Source organism: Lepeophtheirus salmonis, chromosome 14, assembly GCF_016086655.4.
Source record: "Lepeophtheirus salmonis chromosome 14, UVic_Lsal_1.4, whole genome shotgun sequence".
Lineage (NCBI taxonomy): Eukaryota > Metazoa > Arthropoda > Copepoda > Siphonostomatoida > Caligidae > Lepeophtheirus > Lepeophtheirus salmonis.
The window spans coordinates 29,169,627-29,190,064 of NC_052144.2; the positions used below are offsets into that span (position 1 = coordinate 29,169,627).

A 20,438-nucleotide genomic window follows, 5' to 3' on the forward strand; every position below is an offset into this window, starting at 1 on the left:
AATAAGACAAACGTGGGTTTAAGGATTCATTATTGTTGTTATTGGAAATTTTATTTTTCTATGATGAGGAGTTCGGAATTGCTTATGATATACAATGTGTTCAAGGGCTTTACAAATATTATTATTTTTAAAAATATGTGATAAGTCAACATTAAAACAATCATGAACAAAAGTCAAAAAAGGATAATTGTCCAATGTCTCCATTATTTTTTGTACCTAGGTACAACTTTATTAATATGTTGGTCTGGTTTCATATAGGAAAACGTCGATATAGATATCTCCAAAAAACAACATTATAAATCATTGTAAGTAAAAACAAAACAGACATTCATTCATAGTAATTATCAAAAAAAAAAAAAAAAAAAAGGATTTAGGGATTAAAATTGGGGATTTGGGGATATCCATCCATCTCTAGTACTAAGGATACTTATGAATATATGATATGTGTGTAATAAACAAAAAAAAATCAATAAAACAACAACAAACCCAATAACAACAAACAAACAAAGTAAAAACTAACTGTATACAAGAAAAGGGACTCGATTTTAAGATTGTTCTGAACATCCGAATTAATTTGAGGGACAGTTTATCATGGATCTGTCTTCTCTCTTCATATTCTACAAGTAAGTGACTTGGCTTCTCTCTACAAACCTTGTAAAAGAAACATAGCCTCTCCTTTGAATATCTTCCAAACCGTTTGTGAGAGGATTGGTGATTATTTGGTATTTCATCCAACACAAAGAGTAATCGAAAAGTCAATTGCATAGACTTTTGATTATTTCTGTTGTACACGCTGTTTCACCCAAGTGCAACTGTCTTTCTCTCTATCTGTCTAAAAAATGTTTTTTGAAAAAACAGGATAATTGTTTCATGGCCTATTTAATTCATATAGAAGGGATGCATCGATTAATGAGCAACTACTCAGTGATTGGCCATATTCCCGATTTATTTGATATCGGCAAATATTACTGACTAAGTTGTCTTTCTGGTCTAGTAAGTACTTGCTTAGAAACTTTTTTTTAAAGAATAATCTGTTAACATTAGTTGGAAATTATATAATACTGTTTACATTTCCAACTACAAAAACTATCGCACACTAAAAAATGCTTAGGGTTTCACAACTGCCATTGATTAATACTCTGATATCTACATTATCAAAGACAAAAATTAACTTTTTTATTTAATTTATAGAAGAATAGATGATCACATTCATAAGAAACGTTAGAATTGAACTTCAAGAATGTAGAGCAAGTTAAGGGTGTGGAAGCATGTGCACTGTAGAAACAACAACATGTATCTGCATTTATCCAACATGTGTATTTCAGTATCTAAAAGGTAAAAAAATTGAAAACCTGTGACAAGCTATGGTAGTATTGCTATTTGAGATTTTACAATGCTATCAGTATTCATGCCGCTTACCGATTTATCTGGTTAATGCTGCTGACTAAAATGTCTTTGTGGTTTTGTAACGACTTGCTCAGAATCTTTGTTTTAACGATAATCTGTTAACAATAATTGGAAAATATAAAAACTGTTTAGATTGCCAAGCTAACAAAAATCACCTTCATGTCCAAAAGTTTACCTACCCATGCTTCCAATACTCGCTGTTCTACCAGAGAAGGATTTTTTCTTCCATCATCTCCATGTAGTCCCATGAATTGATCTTTAGATTGGCCATAATCACCGTCAAAGAGGTTTTGTGCCAAAATCCAAGACCATGACTTGATCAGTGCGCTGCCGTTTAATAGTTTCCGAAAGTGAAAATATAAGCCCTACAGGCTAACAGACAAATTGTAATAATTTTAGGTATTGTAGACCCTCTTCACTATGGAGAGTTTTTCGTGCGTCCAGAGCACTTATGGTCAATTTCAAAAACGCAACTCCTTTTATAAAAAAATAAAAATCTTCCAGTTTCTTCTGACTTGTGGCCCCAGAATGCACATGGCTCTTCTGAAACTTATAGACATACATGTTCAGGTCAAATTTGACCCGCCTCAGCATGGTCCCCCAGTGAACTCCATGGTGTTTGACCATCTGACGCGTGCTGCAGTTGAGGTTTCTCCAGATCTTCTCCCTGTTTCACTTGCTAAGCCTAGTGGTCCAGGTTATCTTTGGTTTGTTGCCTTATAACTTTTCCTCCAATGTATTGGTCTTCTTAGAACGCTTGAAAACCATTACAACCGTCAATTTCGACTGAAGCAATCTCCAGGCAATCCTTCAAATTAACAGACCCAAATCAGGGACACATTACCATCTTTTTTCTTGTTTGAATTTTGTCTGCCATTTAGTGACTAATTGTCTTACATACTTGAACTTTTTCGTTATACACGTGTGAATTTATACAAAATCAGTAGATGCAAACAAAAAAATAACTGTTCCATTTTAAAAGAGCTAATATAAACAAAATCAAGCTCTCCCATTTAAAATGAGTCTTAGTATAAAATTTATTAATAATCAGCAAAATTGCTTATTATTACATTCCTATCCCAATATTTCTCTAACATATTTTGACCAATTTTAGGGAAAGTATTCAAATTTCTGGGACAACTTGAGACACCCATCAGTATTAACTATAATTGAAAACCTCAATTTAATTTATTAGACTTAATTTCCATATATGGCCCTTTGTATATAAAACCTATCAAATTCTAATTAATTTATGATGACATGGATTTTTTTTCTTCATAAGAGATTTTTGCAGCGAATAGTTGATGAAGTTTGAATAATTGGTTGATACACATACATCTAAATCTTCGTTCAAAAATACAGATTTACTTCAAATTCAATTTAGACAAATATAATTCTAGCTTACTTATGTTTTTGACGGACCACGTATTATATTTATGTATCAAGTCTGTAAAATATTTTCAATACTTTCTTTTTGCAATTATGACTAATATGAAAAATATTTGACCTTTGAATGAAGAAAATGGGTTATTTAAGCAATGGATTCTGAAGAAATACCTAATATGAAACTTCAGAGTTGATAAGTAATATTCATAATAACTTTAACACCATGAGGTATTTTTTCTTCATTTCCCTTTTAAATACCATTCACCAATTAAATATGATCGTTTAATTTTATGTAGAAATCCAAATAAATATGATTTTGATGGAGAAGACGGTTAGATATCCACTTTGATGAGTGAATAGCAAAGACATTGAAGTCAACGTAAAGAAATTGAATTTTTAATTATTAATTAGGCATTACATCAAATACTAATGAATATATATGAAATAAATTGGATTTGGTTACAACCTCTCAAATTTTAGTTAGATGCAGAAAAGTTCTAATAACATACTTCATGCGTTTGTCGACTGCCCTACCATCTATATCCTAAAATATTTTGTATCTATAAATCTAAAAGGGGTGACGAATGGGGAAGAAAAATATGTTAAAGGTCTTGTTCTTTTTGGAATTTCAAAGAAAAAGGGTGGAACTTCTGAGGTAACAAGGGCTCTGGACTTTGCAATTCTGAATTGTAAAGCCCTCATCACCAGCCGACCAACTAACTATCAGCCTATTTGGGAAGATGAGTTGAGAGGTATCATCTTGGCAGCTTCAGCCCTCTATGTCTCTTTCACAATGAAAATTCCTGACTCAGGAGATGAGTCATGGAATTTTACAGGGGAAGAAATCCGTTACCTTCCATCAACTTCACGGAATCATCAAAGTATTTTAAAAAAGGGCTTAAGAAATTTGAACAAATATATATTTTAATTGTTAATTTGCATGTTTACTGTTGTTTTTTTAAAGATTGATATTTAGAATATTAGTTGAAATTCTACCCCGGAGCATTAAGTATAAACTATAATGTTTATTTATGTACTTTTTACGCAATTGCTCCGGTTTATTTATATATGTATGTTCTATTTAATATATAAACCAAATAAAGAATGTTGAAAAAAAAAATCTTTATCATGATAATCTTATTAGAGTCTCAAGAACTTTCTCACAGGTCCAATTACTTGAATATCCTCTTTGAGTCCAGTTTGATTACTCAATTTTTTTTCGGCTCATTTCAAGTCCATAATTGCAATATAGGGCCAATAGTCTTTCCAAGATTTCAATATAAAATAGCTTTAGAATACAAGTTCAGTCATGTGACTTCACTATCGAATCCAAGTCAAGTATCAACTCTTTGACTATGAGATCGATTAAGTTGCAAATTTGGTTTTTACATTTAATATTTCGCTCTTGTTGTTTTCATGAAAAAGTTCATGAAAAATATTTAAATAAAACCAAAAAGTTCTATCAATTTGCAGGATTTTATTTTGGATGTGGGGCTCAAACTCCTCCAGCTCACTCCCTGTCGACACCCCAGCAAATATTTTTAAACGATCTTTAATAGGTATGATGAATCACGATCCATAAATTTTGTAAAAAATATTTTTTTAACAAATATTTTTCTGGATTTACAAATAAAAAATTAATACAGGTCTCAAAACATTTTATCCAAAGGCAAAACAAACTTCCTTATTAAATCACAGGCAAACTGTATACCAATTCTAAAGTGTGTAAAACTGTGGGTCCCATAAAATGTATAATTGTAATAAAAGCACTCTACCTGTGTTCATACTTCTAAAAAATAATGCTTATTTTTTGGATAAAAATACTATTTATTGATAGAAGTACTTTTTATTTCTATCTCCTCTTTATCTCAGACCCTTGAGTACAGCATTCGGTTACGTATTGAGGACAGGGCCTCTGCTAAACGTGCACCAATTTTGAGTGTCCTTAAGGAACAAATCCCTGAAGATTGGGCCAAACTGGAGCCAAGCTATATTATTAAGACCTGCCTGTCACCTCTAGGCCCATTAAAGGGCCTTATTATAGTCGGAGGTCCTCATACTGAATGTAATATAAAGCATTACATAAAAGTTTTTATTGAATATGTCAAAATATCAACAGTCTAGCCATAAATGTTTATGAGATAACACACAAAAATGTTTTATTAATCCAAGTGTTTGATAATTAAATTTACATCCGGTTGATACAACTTTAATTATCTGAAATAAATAAAAAAAAATTATAGGACGTAATCTATCAAAGTCTTGGTTTCGACAGAAGTGTAACTGAAAGTCCGGGATCCCTAAAAAAGATTAAACATGGACCCCTCAGGATTAAAAATGGACAATAAAATTAATTAATGGTAAGGAGCCCCCGTAGCTTTACAATATCCACTAATGCTTCGTTACATCACTTGGTCTCGAATAATATTCATCATAAAACTACTATATGGATTGAAATGTGTTGATGAAGCATTTAATTTGCAAATAATTCATAATGGTACATATATTTTACACATAAATCAAAGGGAACTGTCATAAAATTCAACATTAAATGCGGATAAATGTTTTTCTAAATCTTTATTCCCCCATTAAAAGATATTTTTTATAAATCCTAAATTTACAAATATGTAATTGTTCATTATTTTCTCGTCAGTTAATATTAATAAATTAAAAGATGAGAATCATAAATTCTAATTTTTTATAAAGAATTATACAAATTAAACCTCAATGGGTACTCCATTAATGTTTCTAAAAAATGAATAGATATATAAACACTAGGCCAGATGGCTATGTATTGTACTTTTTGATAATTACCTATGTGTATCAATTATATGCGTAAGTATTTAACTTCCTCTCCCTAATAACATAATACTGTTACGTAAAGGTCGGAAAATAGTTACGTTTTATGGCAAAATGTTGTAAAAATGCTTTAAAAAAACTAAAATATGTGAAGAAAAGTTCGAAAATAAGTTAAAGTTTCTTGTATACTGTACTTCAGAGTTGTATTTTGAGCTTATATAACTTTGATAATTTTTTCTTCAGCAGAATTTATCTTTTAAATTCAATTAAAAAAATGAACTTATGTTAATTATAGAGTAATTTATGCTATCCTGAGAGCCCCTAGTTGACTAAAAAACACTATCGTAAATTTGGACGGACTTTGATTACGTAGTCATTGTTTAGTCACGATATATAGTTTTGGTTATCCGTGATGAACCACAAAGGGTAGGTAGATCAGGTAGGGCTAGTAAAGCTTAAAAACTTTCATTACATATGTAGATACTTTTGACGGAATTATTTTTTTTAAATGGCTAAAGAGGACAAAATCTTTCATTTTCTCGACAAAAAATAAAAAAACAATTTTTGGGACAAAAGTTTATTATTTATTATTATAATCTTTGTAAATTAAACCCTGTTGAACCCCATGTCAATAAACTAGCCTACTCCCTATAAGGACAGAATATGTTCTGTCCCATAAAAACAAAACGGTTTCAGGCCTGTTTAGGATTTTAATATCTGATATATACAAAAAGAAACATATCTATCTTCCTCCTCCGTTTTAACACCCTAGAAACAGTTTTTGTTCTCTTCAAGCTCGATCTACTATAAAAAATAAGAATTGAAGCCACTTAATTCGTTTGGGATGAACACTAATGAAAATTCAATCGTTTTAATAATTTTGTAGGTAGTAACATGAAGGGAGATTGCATTCACCAGTTAATTCGTCTTAGATTGCTGCAACTCAAATGAACATTTACCTATTGCCGCAATTCAAATGAACACTTACCTATTGCCGCAATTCAAATGAACACTTATGAGCATTCCATTGAAGCATTGGATATTACGCAGGATACTAATTTATTTGGAGGTAAAGTAATTTTAAAATTATTATGAAGTTGGTGCATGTATTAAGCGATCTTTACTTTAGGCAAGTTAGGAGAAGGTTAGTTTATTGACATGGGGTTGAACAGGGTTTAATTTATAAAGGTTATTATAATATCCTTTTTATTTGTGATAAAAAAAACATCAACAAAAAAGTTATTAATCATATATTTGGTTTAGTTACATACTGAGTGGATTGTTACGAAGCTACTGATAATTTGGTATCTTTGCTATTTGTTGGGTTGTCTTCAAAGCAAGTGTAACTATGTGAGTGTTGCCGTATACAATACCTGTTTAGGGGTAATACTGTAGAACATAACCTAATTTTGTATCGAACCCAGGAGGGTACCCAATTTTTTTTTGCTTTCTTGGGCTTTTAACTATTGTTCTGGAATAGATTGGTTACTTAAACATTCGATTCAAATAAACATACATAAGTTATGAATAACATTATTTTTTTGAATTTTTAAATTATTTGAACACCACCATTTTGTGTCCAAATGTGTCCCCGCCCCATGCATCCGTGGAACGGGAAGGCACATAATAGTCATATATATACAAAAATAAACTTATGAATCTTCCTCCTCCTCCCCGTTTTTTCTGCCTAGCAACATTTTTTATTCTTTATTCTACTATTAAAACTTAGAAGGGAAGGGGAGATTGTATTAGCCACTTAATTTGTTTAGTATGAACACTCATTAGAATTAAATCTGTTCAATAATTTTCTTGGTAATGAAGGGGAGATAATTCGTCTTGGATTGCTGCAATTTAAATGAATACTTATTGTTCCAATTCATATGCACACTTATGAGCATTCTATTGAAGCATGATACTAATTTATTTGGAGGTAAAGTAACTTTAAAGTTGTTATGTAGTTGATGCATGTATTAAGCGATCTACACTTAAGAGAACTTAGGAGTATGTTCACAAGTGGAGGGTTTAAGGAGGTTCGGTCTTGCACGGTTCCAAAGAAAAATTCGTTTTTAAAAGCTATTATGTGAAAATCAGTCTCATATAAAATACGGTCTAAACCGATTCTACAGATGAATTATTGATGATGTCATGTGCTAAAAAGTTGTGAACATTGGAACAATAAAGTCATATGGGGTTAAATGTTTTGCAATAAATAATAATTGTACAACTTAAAAGTGAGGACAAGGAAAAAAATTAGTACATAGAATGAGACTAAAAGATATTGTTCATGATTTGAAAACAATTTAGCTTCGGTCCACAGACTGACGTCATGGTAGAGACCAAATATCGGTCCAAATTGGTTTTGAAAAAATTAAATTGAACCATACACACCAAAAATGATGTATTGGATTAAATCAAAACATTAATATATACATATATTTATAAAGAAACCAATTAACTCATAAATAGTTATGTTTGAATTGATATATATATTTTATAAGCAAGTATCACAATATAAAATAAATAGTAAATCATATTTTTATGGAGGTCACGGCATTGAAAAAAAAAAGAGAATATCTGATATATCAGCAAAATGAACCAAGAGATTTTTATTTTTGTTTATCGCATTTCTAATTCATCATAACTTACTTCATCCTATGTATGTAAATACTTAAAATACTTGTTTGAACCTTCATTTAATGTTAGGATGTCTCATTACTTACATTTATGCTAATATGTTTACTCTGTTTGAGTCTTTCATAAGTGAATTGATTACATTCATATTTTTTAACTTTGTTTGATATTCTGACTAGTTTTAAGTATGGGTTTTCTATATATCATTATTACAAACAGAGTTGGGACCCAAAAATTGAAGTAGGAGGACTAAATTACGGAAAACGTGATTGTTGTGGAATGTTTAGATACTAAATTTACCTATATTATTCATTCAAAATGTCCTCTTTCACTGGCCATGACAGATGGTAGTGATGAAAATCGGATGTATCATTGATAAAGGAAACATTGAAAGAGACAATTAAGGCCGTATCCATAGGGTAACACGCTGTCGTGATCGCAACTTGGATGAGAGGTGCAGCAGACATTCTTCTACAATACATCAAAAACTCTGTAATCCAGGTGGTTGATGTCCGGCCAGAAGTCAGTCATATTGTTGCTACATAAATTGATGATCGTCTTAGCTGTATATGCCTGTAATGGATTTCTTGATGTAGTAGACAGTTTGGATTGAAATACCACTGATACCGGCACAGTGGAGATCGCACATGTGATGCCTTATTTGTTGTTACTCTGAAATTTTTACACTTAGAAACATGGGGGGAAAAAACGTGTATTTATTTTTTTTGTTTGTCTTTTGGTTGCTAAATGAATCAAATTAATTTAAAAAAACGGGGATAAAATCAAAATTAAATTTATTGCAAGTTTTAGATCCCAAGTCCGCTTGGTGGTACCTGACTACTGACATATTTAAAACGATTCTTTACTTAACTAATATTGGAACCAGTAGATGCAATTCCACTATATTATAAAAAGGCTAAAAGTGCCAATGACGTAATCTCTTAAACTTGTTACATTGCAGCCCATCCTAAACAAAATGGTTATCATAAAAAAACAAGAATAAAGATGTTCTTAAAAGAAAGTAGTTAAAATATGACATACGCTACACCCCAAACACAAATTCTGAGAACGATGCATTATGTTAATTTGAATGGACATGAAAACAACATTTTTCATTAGTATATCTATATATATACAGGGTGCGTAGACAAAATCTGCCGCTTCAAAAAAACAACAACTACAAGCTTATTTTATAATGCTTATTGATAAAATACAAATGAATATCTTTATTAGGATATAGAGCAGCTATCTATTCAATGTAGCCGCCGTCTGCGGCCAACCCCCGCTCAATGCGGCTTAGAAACTAAGAACAGGCATTTTGGATCTACGCTGCTTCTATTTCACTGAATTTCTCCTTGATGCAGGTGATGAGAGACTGCTTGGTGTTATGAGAGGAGTGGTTGGTCATGTTCTCCACGTAGGACCAGACAAAGTAGTCCAACGGGTTCACATCCAGTGATGAGGGGAGGCCAAGAGGAAAAGGGTACGAACGCAAAAGCATTGCTTTTCAGCCATTCTTGCGTCCTGTCACATCCATGGCCTGTCTCTGACAACAGACTGGGTCCACGGCCACACAACGTCCTCCAGGACCTGCAGGTAGATGTCCGTGTTCACCCTGAGGCCTATCTCGAAGATGTGGGTGGCATGACATGACACTCACTTGGCACGACCCCAAAGACCATGACAGTGGCCGGAAACTTGGTCTTTATGACTCTGGGCACATTTCTGTTGTTCACAGCAATCCAGCGAGAAGAACCAGAGCAGGTTTGGCGACTTTGGGTTCTTCAAGATGTTCAGCAGCCTGAACCTTTCAACAGCCGCAACCCTTGAGTCTTTTCAGTCAGAAGTTGGGCTGTCTGACACTTGTAGGACTTATACCTTAAGTCCTCCTTCACACATGCCCTAACGGTCCACTCGGCCACGCCCAGATCCTTCACCATGGCTCTCATGGAACGCTGGGGGTCCTCATCGATGATGCCCCTGACCTTGATGATGAAGGTGACGTCCCGGACAATCCTGGTGCTTTTCTCCTCCTTCTTCTTTCTGTCAACAACGTCCATCGGGTCCGATGACTCCTCCAGCTGCTTCCTGAGACTTCTGACCGTTCTAACTGGCATTGACAGAAGGGCAGAGATGTCAGCATTGCTTAATTTTATGTGATAACTAAGCATAATCTGAATAGCAGCGCACCTATGATCTCTCTCATTGAACATAATGACTTTTCTTGGCCACTTAAAATGATACTATCGCTACAAATGATAAACAATAACTGAAGCCTATGACCCCGGAAAAACTTTAACACCAAAAACAGACAGATCAGACATCAGCTAATGGAGTAATGTCGTCTTTAAAATGCGGCAGATTATGTCCTGTATACTAGAATATCTTCTTGTCTGAGAAGATTTTCACAGTCGACGGATGACTCTTCAAGGACATTTTTATATCTCTCAAGCCCGAAGGTCTTCATCCTGTCGGTGAGATGTGTTCCTAAAACCTCTATAAGAGTGAATGATGTTTCTCCCAGGAACTGGCAGGGTGCTCGCGTTCCTAAAACCTCTGTCAGGGTGAATGATGTTTCTCCCAGTAACGCACGGGTGCTCACGTTCCTAAAACCTCTATGAGGAGTAGTGTTCTCCTTTCTCCCGTGAGCGTGCTGAGAGAACGGGATATCTATGGAGAACACTTTTGTATATACAAGAGTAAATGTTTTGTCCGTGCCTGGTTATGGATGGAGCAGATAAATAGGCTTCTATTCATGGAGCAGAACCTGGCTAAGCACCGGCATGGATTTGGTGCCTCCTTCCCTCTTATTCTCTTATTAGACACAACATAGAGTCCTGACAATGCTCTTAAGGCCGATGTTATCATAAACTGCCCTCCTGATATTGATGTGGTCTACGTTAAACTCGTCAGCCAAGCGGCCCATTGATGTTGTTGGATCTTCGTTGATCTTGGCTTCCAGAGACATGAGAAAAGTTTTATCTCGCATCAATCCCTTACCTCCACTTTCTTCTTTTCTTTTGACTCGTTTACGATTCTAATTGGCCACCCTGATGGTCCAGAGTGTCCTCACGGTCACGCAAACAATGTTAGAAATTCTTTTTGGGTCATACGCGTCGAGGAGATACGAAACCCATTGCCTCTTTGATTCCTGTTCACTCTTTTTTGTACGGTTTTGATCAAATCAAAACAATGCACAAGAAAAAAACTCATGTATCGGAACATTGCTTGGGATGTCACTTGAACCCTTAATTAGCGTAAACAAATAATTATAATGAGCCGGAAAATTTCCCTGTCGCACTCTGCACTCATAATTTTCACCTAGTATTTTATCTCCCGTTTAAATATAGTAATAATTGATAAATATTTATTTTAATGACATCTTCGAGATCTTTGGCATTTTTTTATTTTTTATCCTTCATATCTACGAGTATTCCAATATTGTGATCTTCAATAAATAAAATATCGTTTCCAGATAGTGGGGGGTATTTGTATACCAATTTTTAGAACCAAGGGGTATAATCAAAGTTCGGGCTGTATTTCGCATATAATGTTGTTCTTTTTCCAAGAAATTATAAATCAACCACTTTAAAGTTTCAAATAAAAACTATAGCTCTTTCTCATGGGTTCAGCGTTTTTTTTAATAGCGACATATCTGTTCTTGATATATAATTTGTCCTCCTACTAGTCTTCACATGAAAAACTTTATGATAGTCAGGAATGAGAGGAAAAGTAATACCAATATCTTCCAACCTTGTATCAAAAAACAAGGGTCAAACCGCCCAGACCGTATCTAATTTGACATAACTGAAGGTCTTTGATGCCCTTACCAAACAATAAATAGAGCTCACATTTTGTGTAATAAGTCTTTCCATGTCTAAATATAAATCAACTAACTGTTTACAGTTAGACAAGTCTGACTCAGATGGCCAAATGAGGATAAGCCATGTAGCTAACATTAAACAATCCTGGGAAAATTTCGGGTTAGGACAAGAAGGGAAGTACAAAGGCTTAAATGTAATAAGTTTAGGACCGATTCCTAATAAAAGGATTGTAAATATTTATTTGAAATTATATAAATTGTTCAAAATGAACAAATAAATAATTTAGGTGCATGTTTATGTGCATGGGTTAATACTTTACACCTATGAATCTAAATCCAATAGATCTCTGATTGAATTTTTTTTTATCAATAGCAAAACAAATTCACATTTTTGTAAGATAACATCTCGTATGCTAGGAGAGTCTTTGAAGCAGCAGAAAAATCCTATATAGCTATAGAAAAAAAAAAGAATGAGTAAACGCAAACAAAGGGACTATTAATAGAACTTCACCATTGGGTTTACATTTGTTTTTGTCCTATGTGATTCATTGTATTTACATACAGTGAGCCCTCGCTTATTCGCTGTTAGTTATTTTGAGATTCAATCATTTGCATTTTATTTTGAAACATACAGCGTATAACATCCAAGTCTGGTACTTTAAATTAACCTGAAATTGTTATTTTTTTTAGATTTATTCAAAGACATAAAACTGAGAAGCAAATACAATCCTTGAGAATTTATATCATTCAATTTAGCCCCTGTTGGCTATAACAAAGGAATCTCTTCGGGTCCTAAACCGTGCACATGCCCTGGAAACTAGAGCCCGATTCCAGGATGATGGAGTCAATCATGAACTTTTTGGTGGGGTAAGGACCTCTATTGACATTTGAATCAAGGTAACTCCAGACAAAATAATCCCTGGATTCAGGTGGGGGAGCTACGATAACAAATATCCTTAGGCATTCAGTCGTAACAGTACTCTTGAAGCACCCCTGGGTTCATTGGTCTCCACCAGGAGATTTCTCAACCCCACAACCCTTCTCCTGCCGATCTTTAGCAAATATCAAGATCGTTGTTCATCACCATATTCTGTTGATAAATCCATGGCAGTGTGCTTTCTACTTAGTGAAACGTTTTTATGTATATTTCAACAGAAAAAAAAGTAATGAATAATTTCTTCATCATTATGTTAGACACTATAAATCATAAATTATTCAAAGAAGATTCATTTATCTGAGTTTTTTTTAATATATTTATATTTACAATTGTTAGTAAATATTTCTGCAACAATAATAAAACATTTCTTAATTACATACTTTTTTACAAAAACAGCTGAATCCAGATCAATGCAGGTTTAATTGAAAAAAATTATCAGATATTGATAGTTTGGGGTTCAAGCAGGAATAGATTAAATCTCTATGAAATATGATTAATGCACATTGAGGAGAACTGCTCATGAGTTGTTGTCGAGAATTGAGTTATAATAACTTCTACACTGGCAAATACAGTTGTCACTCGGTCAGTTGTCAGACGATGGTTTATATCTATGTATTTGTAAGCTCGACACTTTCTTTTTAGTGTGCAAACTGAAGAATTAATTTTCGTTTCCTAAACTGTTGTCATTAATATTTAATGACTAAAATTCATTTTCTACTACATACAAGCTATCATTAATATATACAAAACCAAATTGACACTTTTAATGTGCTCATATAAGATATAAAGTAACCCTTAGGATATTCTGCAGATTTGTAATTGCTATTCCTTGTTAGACTCAGAGTAGAATTGAGGATCGAAATAGGGATAATTCTTGCTAATATCCTTGTTTATTCCCTTTTCCACCTTCCCCCTTGTCACAGCTAACTATTGCTGATCTAAAAAATGTCATAACAGATAAGTTGCTCTCCTGAAAGATTCTTCAAAATGTCAGGGTTACCATTTTTGATATTCAGTTGAGTATTTTAACATACTCAACATATATTCCATTAGTTTTACTGTTCATAATAACTATTTATAATTATATTATAGTTTATTTGTAATAACCATGTTTATTTAACCTTCAATAAAACAATAAATTAATATAGATCATTTATAGTCAATATATATTTTTAGAAATTAAGAATAACTTAAATTAATAATTTAAGTGCTCTAACGGTATTAAAGAAAAATGCTTATTCATTTGGAATACTTATAATGGGGCTTTTATTCCTTCGTGGTAGGTCCTGATCTGTATCAACAGTTATTAACGAAGGGATCACTGTATTATATAAATGGATTGTAACCATATCACATATTGAATGAGAGGAAAAGTCATTAAAATGATAAAGTGTAACAAAATGCATTTCTTGAAAATGCATATAGATCTAGGTTTTACAGATATCCGTAAGTTTGCGCACTAAGGTAAAGAGATCTGCAAAAACTATTGTAATCAACCTAATCAAGGTTCCAATACTACATCAGGTTGTTGATGAGAAGAAAAAAATACAGGGGATCCTTGCAGAACATGAAAAATCCGTTCTATTAAATCCAATTTGTACAGGGACTACTTTCCATGTTCCTTTAATTGGTAAGATGGAGTTGAACTGATTAAATGTCAGTAAACATTGTAGTATTACAATAGCACAAATACACTACCTTGAAGATAGCCAATGAAAAATAGCTTATTTATGATAAAATTTTAAGCTAAAACGATTTACTATAAACTATAATTATATAATAGGTAAATTTCTATTGTAAAACCTCCTTGAATAGAACATATTTTGTTGTTTCTGTCCATTTGATGTAAATATAATCAAACCTGCACCCCCCCCCCTTTTTGATACTCTTGAAAAGCAACATATAATTGACCATGTGAAAATAATTATTTTGATAAATATAAAGCAATTTTTCAAATGTTTGACCTTGTGATTTATTTATTGTCATTGACATTGCTAACATGCCATGTTCCTTCTTCTACCATAAATAAAATGAAAATTGGAGATACATACTAAGATTAACTCTCTCATCCTCTTCGTAACTCCCTCAGTTACTAAGTACGACATACATCACACACAATCACATATAAATTATTTTAATTATAAAGGATTTACTACATCTAACCTAGGAATTTTGTGTGAACCCCATATACATAAGTATATAGATTTCTCTAGGAATGACGGGTGTGCTAAGCCACGCACAATTAAGTTCAAAAGAAAAATTGCTCCGAGCGCGTTGTCCATTGAGCTACGTCGAACTATTTCATTACTAAATCCCGTAAAACAAAAATATTTTTTCAATGTACACTTGCAAAATTTCCAAGCATTTCTCAGGGTTATATATCAACGGGAAACATTTGTTTTTTTTCATATAATGATTTCCTATAACAAGTGACGTACCTTGAGGAAAGTAAAAAAGTACATTTTTTATGTGCCTACTCTTTTTCTCCCCAATCATTGTCAATGTTTCACATTGTCTTAACTGACTCATAATATGTTGTACTTAGATTTCAAACATTATTTTGTGCACTTTATTTCTGTTGTTTTTTAAGAGTGACTCCATAGAGTTCATTAATGTTCATAATATCAAATCATTGTTTCTTTACAAATCTCTGGTCAACATTTTACTAACCCATTCTCTCATAAATTAAAAATAGGTGAAATAAAAACAAGTTATTTTTTTTTTTTGTAATGTTTTAAATTGAAAAAAACATACCCTAAGAAAAAAAAAATATATCCTAGGAAAAATTTACGAAATTTCCCTCATTCAACATTAGAATTACTACAAAAATAAAATTATTTTATTTTCACATTCTATAATCATTATTTTATTTATTTAATACAAAATTTCATTTCATAAAACATAATTTTCATTATTGTTCTTGTAATGAATAATTTACTTATAACTTCAAAGACATAATTATACAAAGATTATTGAAACTGAAAGGATGAAAACAATCGTATAATATGTAAACTCCGGTAATTTCGATGCTGAAATCATTAATATTTATCCTTTAACACGATAGTTATTACAGGTGAACCTATTTTTGATATTTTTTTAATAATAGAGGCTATTTTTTGAAGTGTTGCACCTAAGCAACGTTATGAAAGAAGGGCTAAAGAGTACATATGTTGAAGTAAACTATTTTTCGCCTTGAAAAAGTATTAAACATGTTTACTGTTTTTTAGAGTATGTGTAGGCAGTCATCATTAGAAAATCACAATAGTATTCTGATTTATTTATTCCCTTGTACCAAATGAATAAGCTATCAAATAAGGGCATCCTTAGGTCTACGAGAAGGAACATACTTAAAGATCTGGATTTACCCAGTAAAATAGTACAGTTCAAAATGGAGAATATATATGTGAAAAACATCTATATAGACTAAGATTTAAAAGTAACTGCATGGAAAGACTCTGTGGGTGAATTTGATGGCGTGACCGGTAATTTCATTCCCAGTAAATTCATTCCCTGTAAAATTCATTCCCGGACATTTCATTCCCACTTTAAAGAGGGATAGTTGGTGATGTCATATGGTTAATGTTTTTACACAGTTAGTAGTTTTTGTGTAGGGTTGTAGAGGGAGGGCTCGACAGTGGGTAGGAGGAACTGGAGAGGAGTGATGACTAGTGATAGATGGGAGACGGATATGAATGAGTTTTGCTGATAATGGAATAGAAATGACGTCATGATAAATCTTTAATAGTAAGTAGGGATGGAATCCCGATCCGTGGATATTATTTATACCTTGGGAAATAGAAGTAAATCCCGTCATTACTCTTCTTCTTGTTCATCGTCTATCACTACTCGCTCCTGCTCATCCATCGACCATCATCAATTTTATCATCTTCCCTTCCTCTTTTCACAATTCCAATCTATTTAAACAATAAACAAGTTTGCTTGGGCCCCTCACTCCCTTCTCCAGAATCTCTGGATTGAATCCTACAACAATCATCATCTGTTATGTATTGCCTTTTATATAATTTTAGCTCATGACGTAGGGATTTGTTTTAAATAGATAGTAATGTACCTTTTGTTTTACGTGTTGATATATTTTAATAGTTATGTCTATGTACATCCTTTTTAAGTGTTAATCCCTTATAGAATATATATTTAGTGTATGATTGTACCCCCAATCCAAAGGTGTTCTTATTGGCTTTATTCCGGTCTGTTACTTCCGTCTGTTGGTGGTGTTCGTAGAACACTACATCATCATTTAGCATCGGATCATGCTGGGACTCGTAAAAGATCTTTAGAATATATCCTTCATCCACTTCGCATCCAATCACAAATGCTCAAGCTCTAAAACGTAGGTTACAATGCATTTGGAAGGAATCATGGAATACTTTTGCTACGATCCTTTGCGAAAAATAATTGACATTCATATGCAACCACTTGCTTCATCAAAAGCCCATGAAGAGGATTGTATTAGAGTTATAGAACTAGAACAAGATGGGGGTCTCGTCCATAAAAGTCTGCATGCATTTGTGAATATGATATATAATATTAAATATATCTAAATACTTCATTATTTATTATTTTTGTATATCATTTACTATTAGTCGAACTTATAAGTTTTTTAAAAGGTTAACATACTAAAGATTTTTAAAAACTAATAGTTCTTTTTTAGATAGATAAGTATATTTTTATGGGTCCTACTAAATTATATTTTTGAACAGCTTTAAATTAATACCAAAAGTGTACTAAGGTACGGAGACGATTTTTCGTATCACTTTATTTCATGCCAATCTTCTTTGTTATAACCTTAAGTATTAAATCAGATATATTATGTACTTTTTCATTATGGTGTAAGTTCTTTTAGAATATGTAATGTAACAAATACTACTGGGACAATGACTGAAATAGAAGTCTTGGGCAGGAGATGGGACGTTTGACCTGTCTCTCGATTGTTTTTATCAAGTGTATACTCTCCATGTTCAAATACATTATCTCAGCTTCCCAAGACTATTTGCGTTACTCCCCAGCAAAAGTCAGGAGACTTATAATAAACTGTTTGGAAAATAAAACTACTATGCCTGAATACGGAACCAGAAAATATCATGATTGACTTCCAAAAAGCTCAAATCAATGCCATCAATGAGTGTTTTCCCAATGCAAACATATCATGCTGTCTATTCCACTTATCCCAAAATGTTAATAGATTTATCATGACATCATTTCTAATCCATAAACATCATAACTCATTCATACCCGTCTCCCTTCCATCACTAGTCATCACTCCTCTCCAGTTCCGACTGCCCACTGTCGAGCCCTCCCTCTATAGCCCTACACAAAAACTACTAACTAGTGTAGAAACATTAACCTTATGGCGTCACTAACTATCCCTCTTTAAAGTGGGAATGAAATGTCCGGGAATGAATTTTACAGGGAATGAATTTACTGTGAATGAAATTATTAAGCATCATTTGATGGCTCAAAATTTGTAGGGCCTGACCAAGTTTAATCTGTGAACCAACATACATATGGCTAAAAGAGGAAATCAAATATTACATGCCCTAATTCAATAATCAATTTATATTAGAGGAGTATACATATTTGACAATGATGTGACAAACTACAGAGTATGTATAAAAATAAAGAGATGTTACTTGTCCTGAAACAATTGGTTCCTAAATTTAACGATGTTTCAAGCATGGAAACTCTCTAAAAAGTTTAATTAACTGAAGAAAACAAGAGAAATGAACATATCAGTAAAATAGTCTTCATCATGAGCTGAGTATCTTCAATTATTACCAAACGTGGAATTGTACCAGATATCAGGATATCACTAGAGACAACTTTGAACCTTACTAGAGGTGTAACAAGGACTCTAAGGGTAATATTAGATTTACTTCAAGAGAGACAAAAAAATATTTGTCAAATCTTTAAAGAAACGCACCTTGTTCAAAATAAAACTTATTATATATGTGTGGCGATAACATTAAAGCAAGCTGGAATACTTTATTTCAATATTACGACAGTATAATAAACGTATCCGTTGATATAAGTCTATAATTGGTATTAATTCAAAAAAGTTATAACGCCCATAGGATCCGTGGTTTTTAAGGTTAACTGAACTTGATAAAAATCGGTTATTTGGTAACACTGATAATAAAAGATACTAAGACGTCGTGACGTGAAAATTATTTTTAAAGGATAATGTATATGTATTCACATTGCGAAAATAACGAAAAAAAGAAAAGGATTAGCCGGTTAAGAACTGAAATTGATTGTATTGATGATATCAAAATTCGATTTAAAGTTCAAATATCGGACGATCAAATTGACTGAACTTGTATATAATATGTTCATTTGAAAATTTAAACGAATATTAATCCTATTAATAACATGTTGAACAGTTTTTCAGTGGTTTTATATTGTATTTGACTCTTTAAAAAATCTTCTTCGGTTTTTTATTGAAGAAAAAAACTATGAATGCGTTTTTCTCTGCTTCATGAAAAAACTCCCAGCTTTGTTTTATGTTATCGCCACACATATGTATAGTAGCCATTTCATCCCCAGTGTTTTGAAGCCTATAGCACAAAATCAATAAAAAAATTGTGATATTAATCAAATTAGAGAATAATAAAATTATTTATGAACAAGAATAGTGATTTTATAACAATAAATATGAAAAAGTACAAATATAGAAACTATTCCTGATATGACCATTTGTTCTTCAATGTACGTACCCACGTTCCCCAAATGTGAGGTCAGAAATCGATTAAAAGTCTTGAATAATATTATTCGAGTTGAATAGAATGTCGCATTTAAAAACTTTTAATAATTCAAATAATTTTTAGGGAGGTTGTATAGTAAAGGGAAAATTCTTAAAATTATATATACAGACCCATGGAAGACTTTTAGCCCGTAAGTGTAGTTGTGTTTTTCACCAAAATACTATTCACAGCTTTACCAAGTACATACAAGCTATTTATTGCGTATTATATAACTTTTTTTATTGCAAGTCGGATCTGCTTATGTAATTAAAAAACAATCTCTATAGTATTAGTTTTAATGATAAAATTAGAATTGATAATATATGGGCAAGACTTGCTCAAAATGTATTCTTTCTTTTAAAGAAAGAAATATAACACAATATACTCTAAATTCATGGTATTTATTATTTACTAACGGAATCCCAAAATTTCCTGGGATCCAGTACAAAGGATAGTACTAGGGAAATGAGAAACTCTGAGACATGATTTAGAAAGAAGAAAAAAACGTATTACCGTTATTTATGGTGCAACCTTCATATCTGGAGGTTCATTATGATATTGAACACACAGTTCATGTCTAATAATCATATCAGATACGTGTCAAATGAGCAGTGATGCATAATATATGTCCTGCAGGAATTTAAAAAACAAAACAAAAAAACGAACGTGGTCATATTGACAATTTGAAGAAGGCTTG

General features: G+C 32.4%; 1 pseudogene; it reads left to right on the top strand.

Annotated features, from left to right (window-relative positions):
• Positions 1–1,935: 1,935 nt before the first annotated feature.
• LOC121128846 (enolase-like) overlaps positions 1,936–20,438 on the top strand; it is a 115,716-nt pseudogene continuing 97,213 nt past the window's right edge.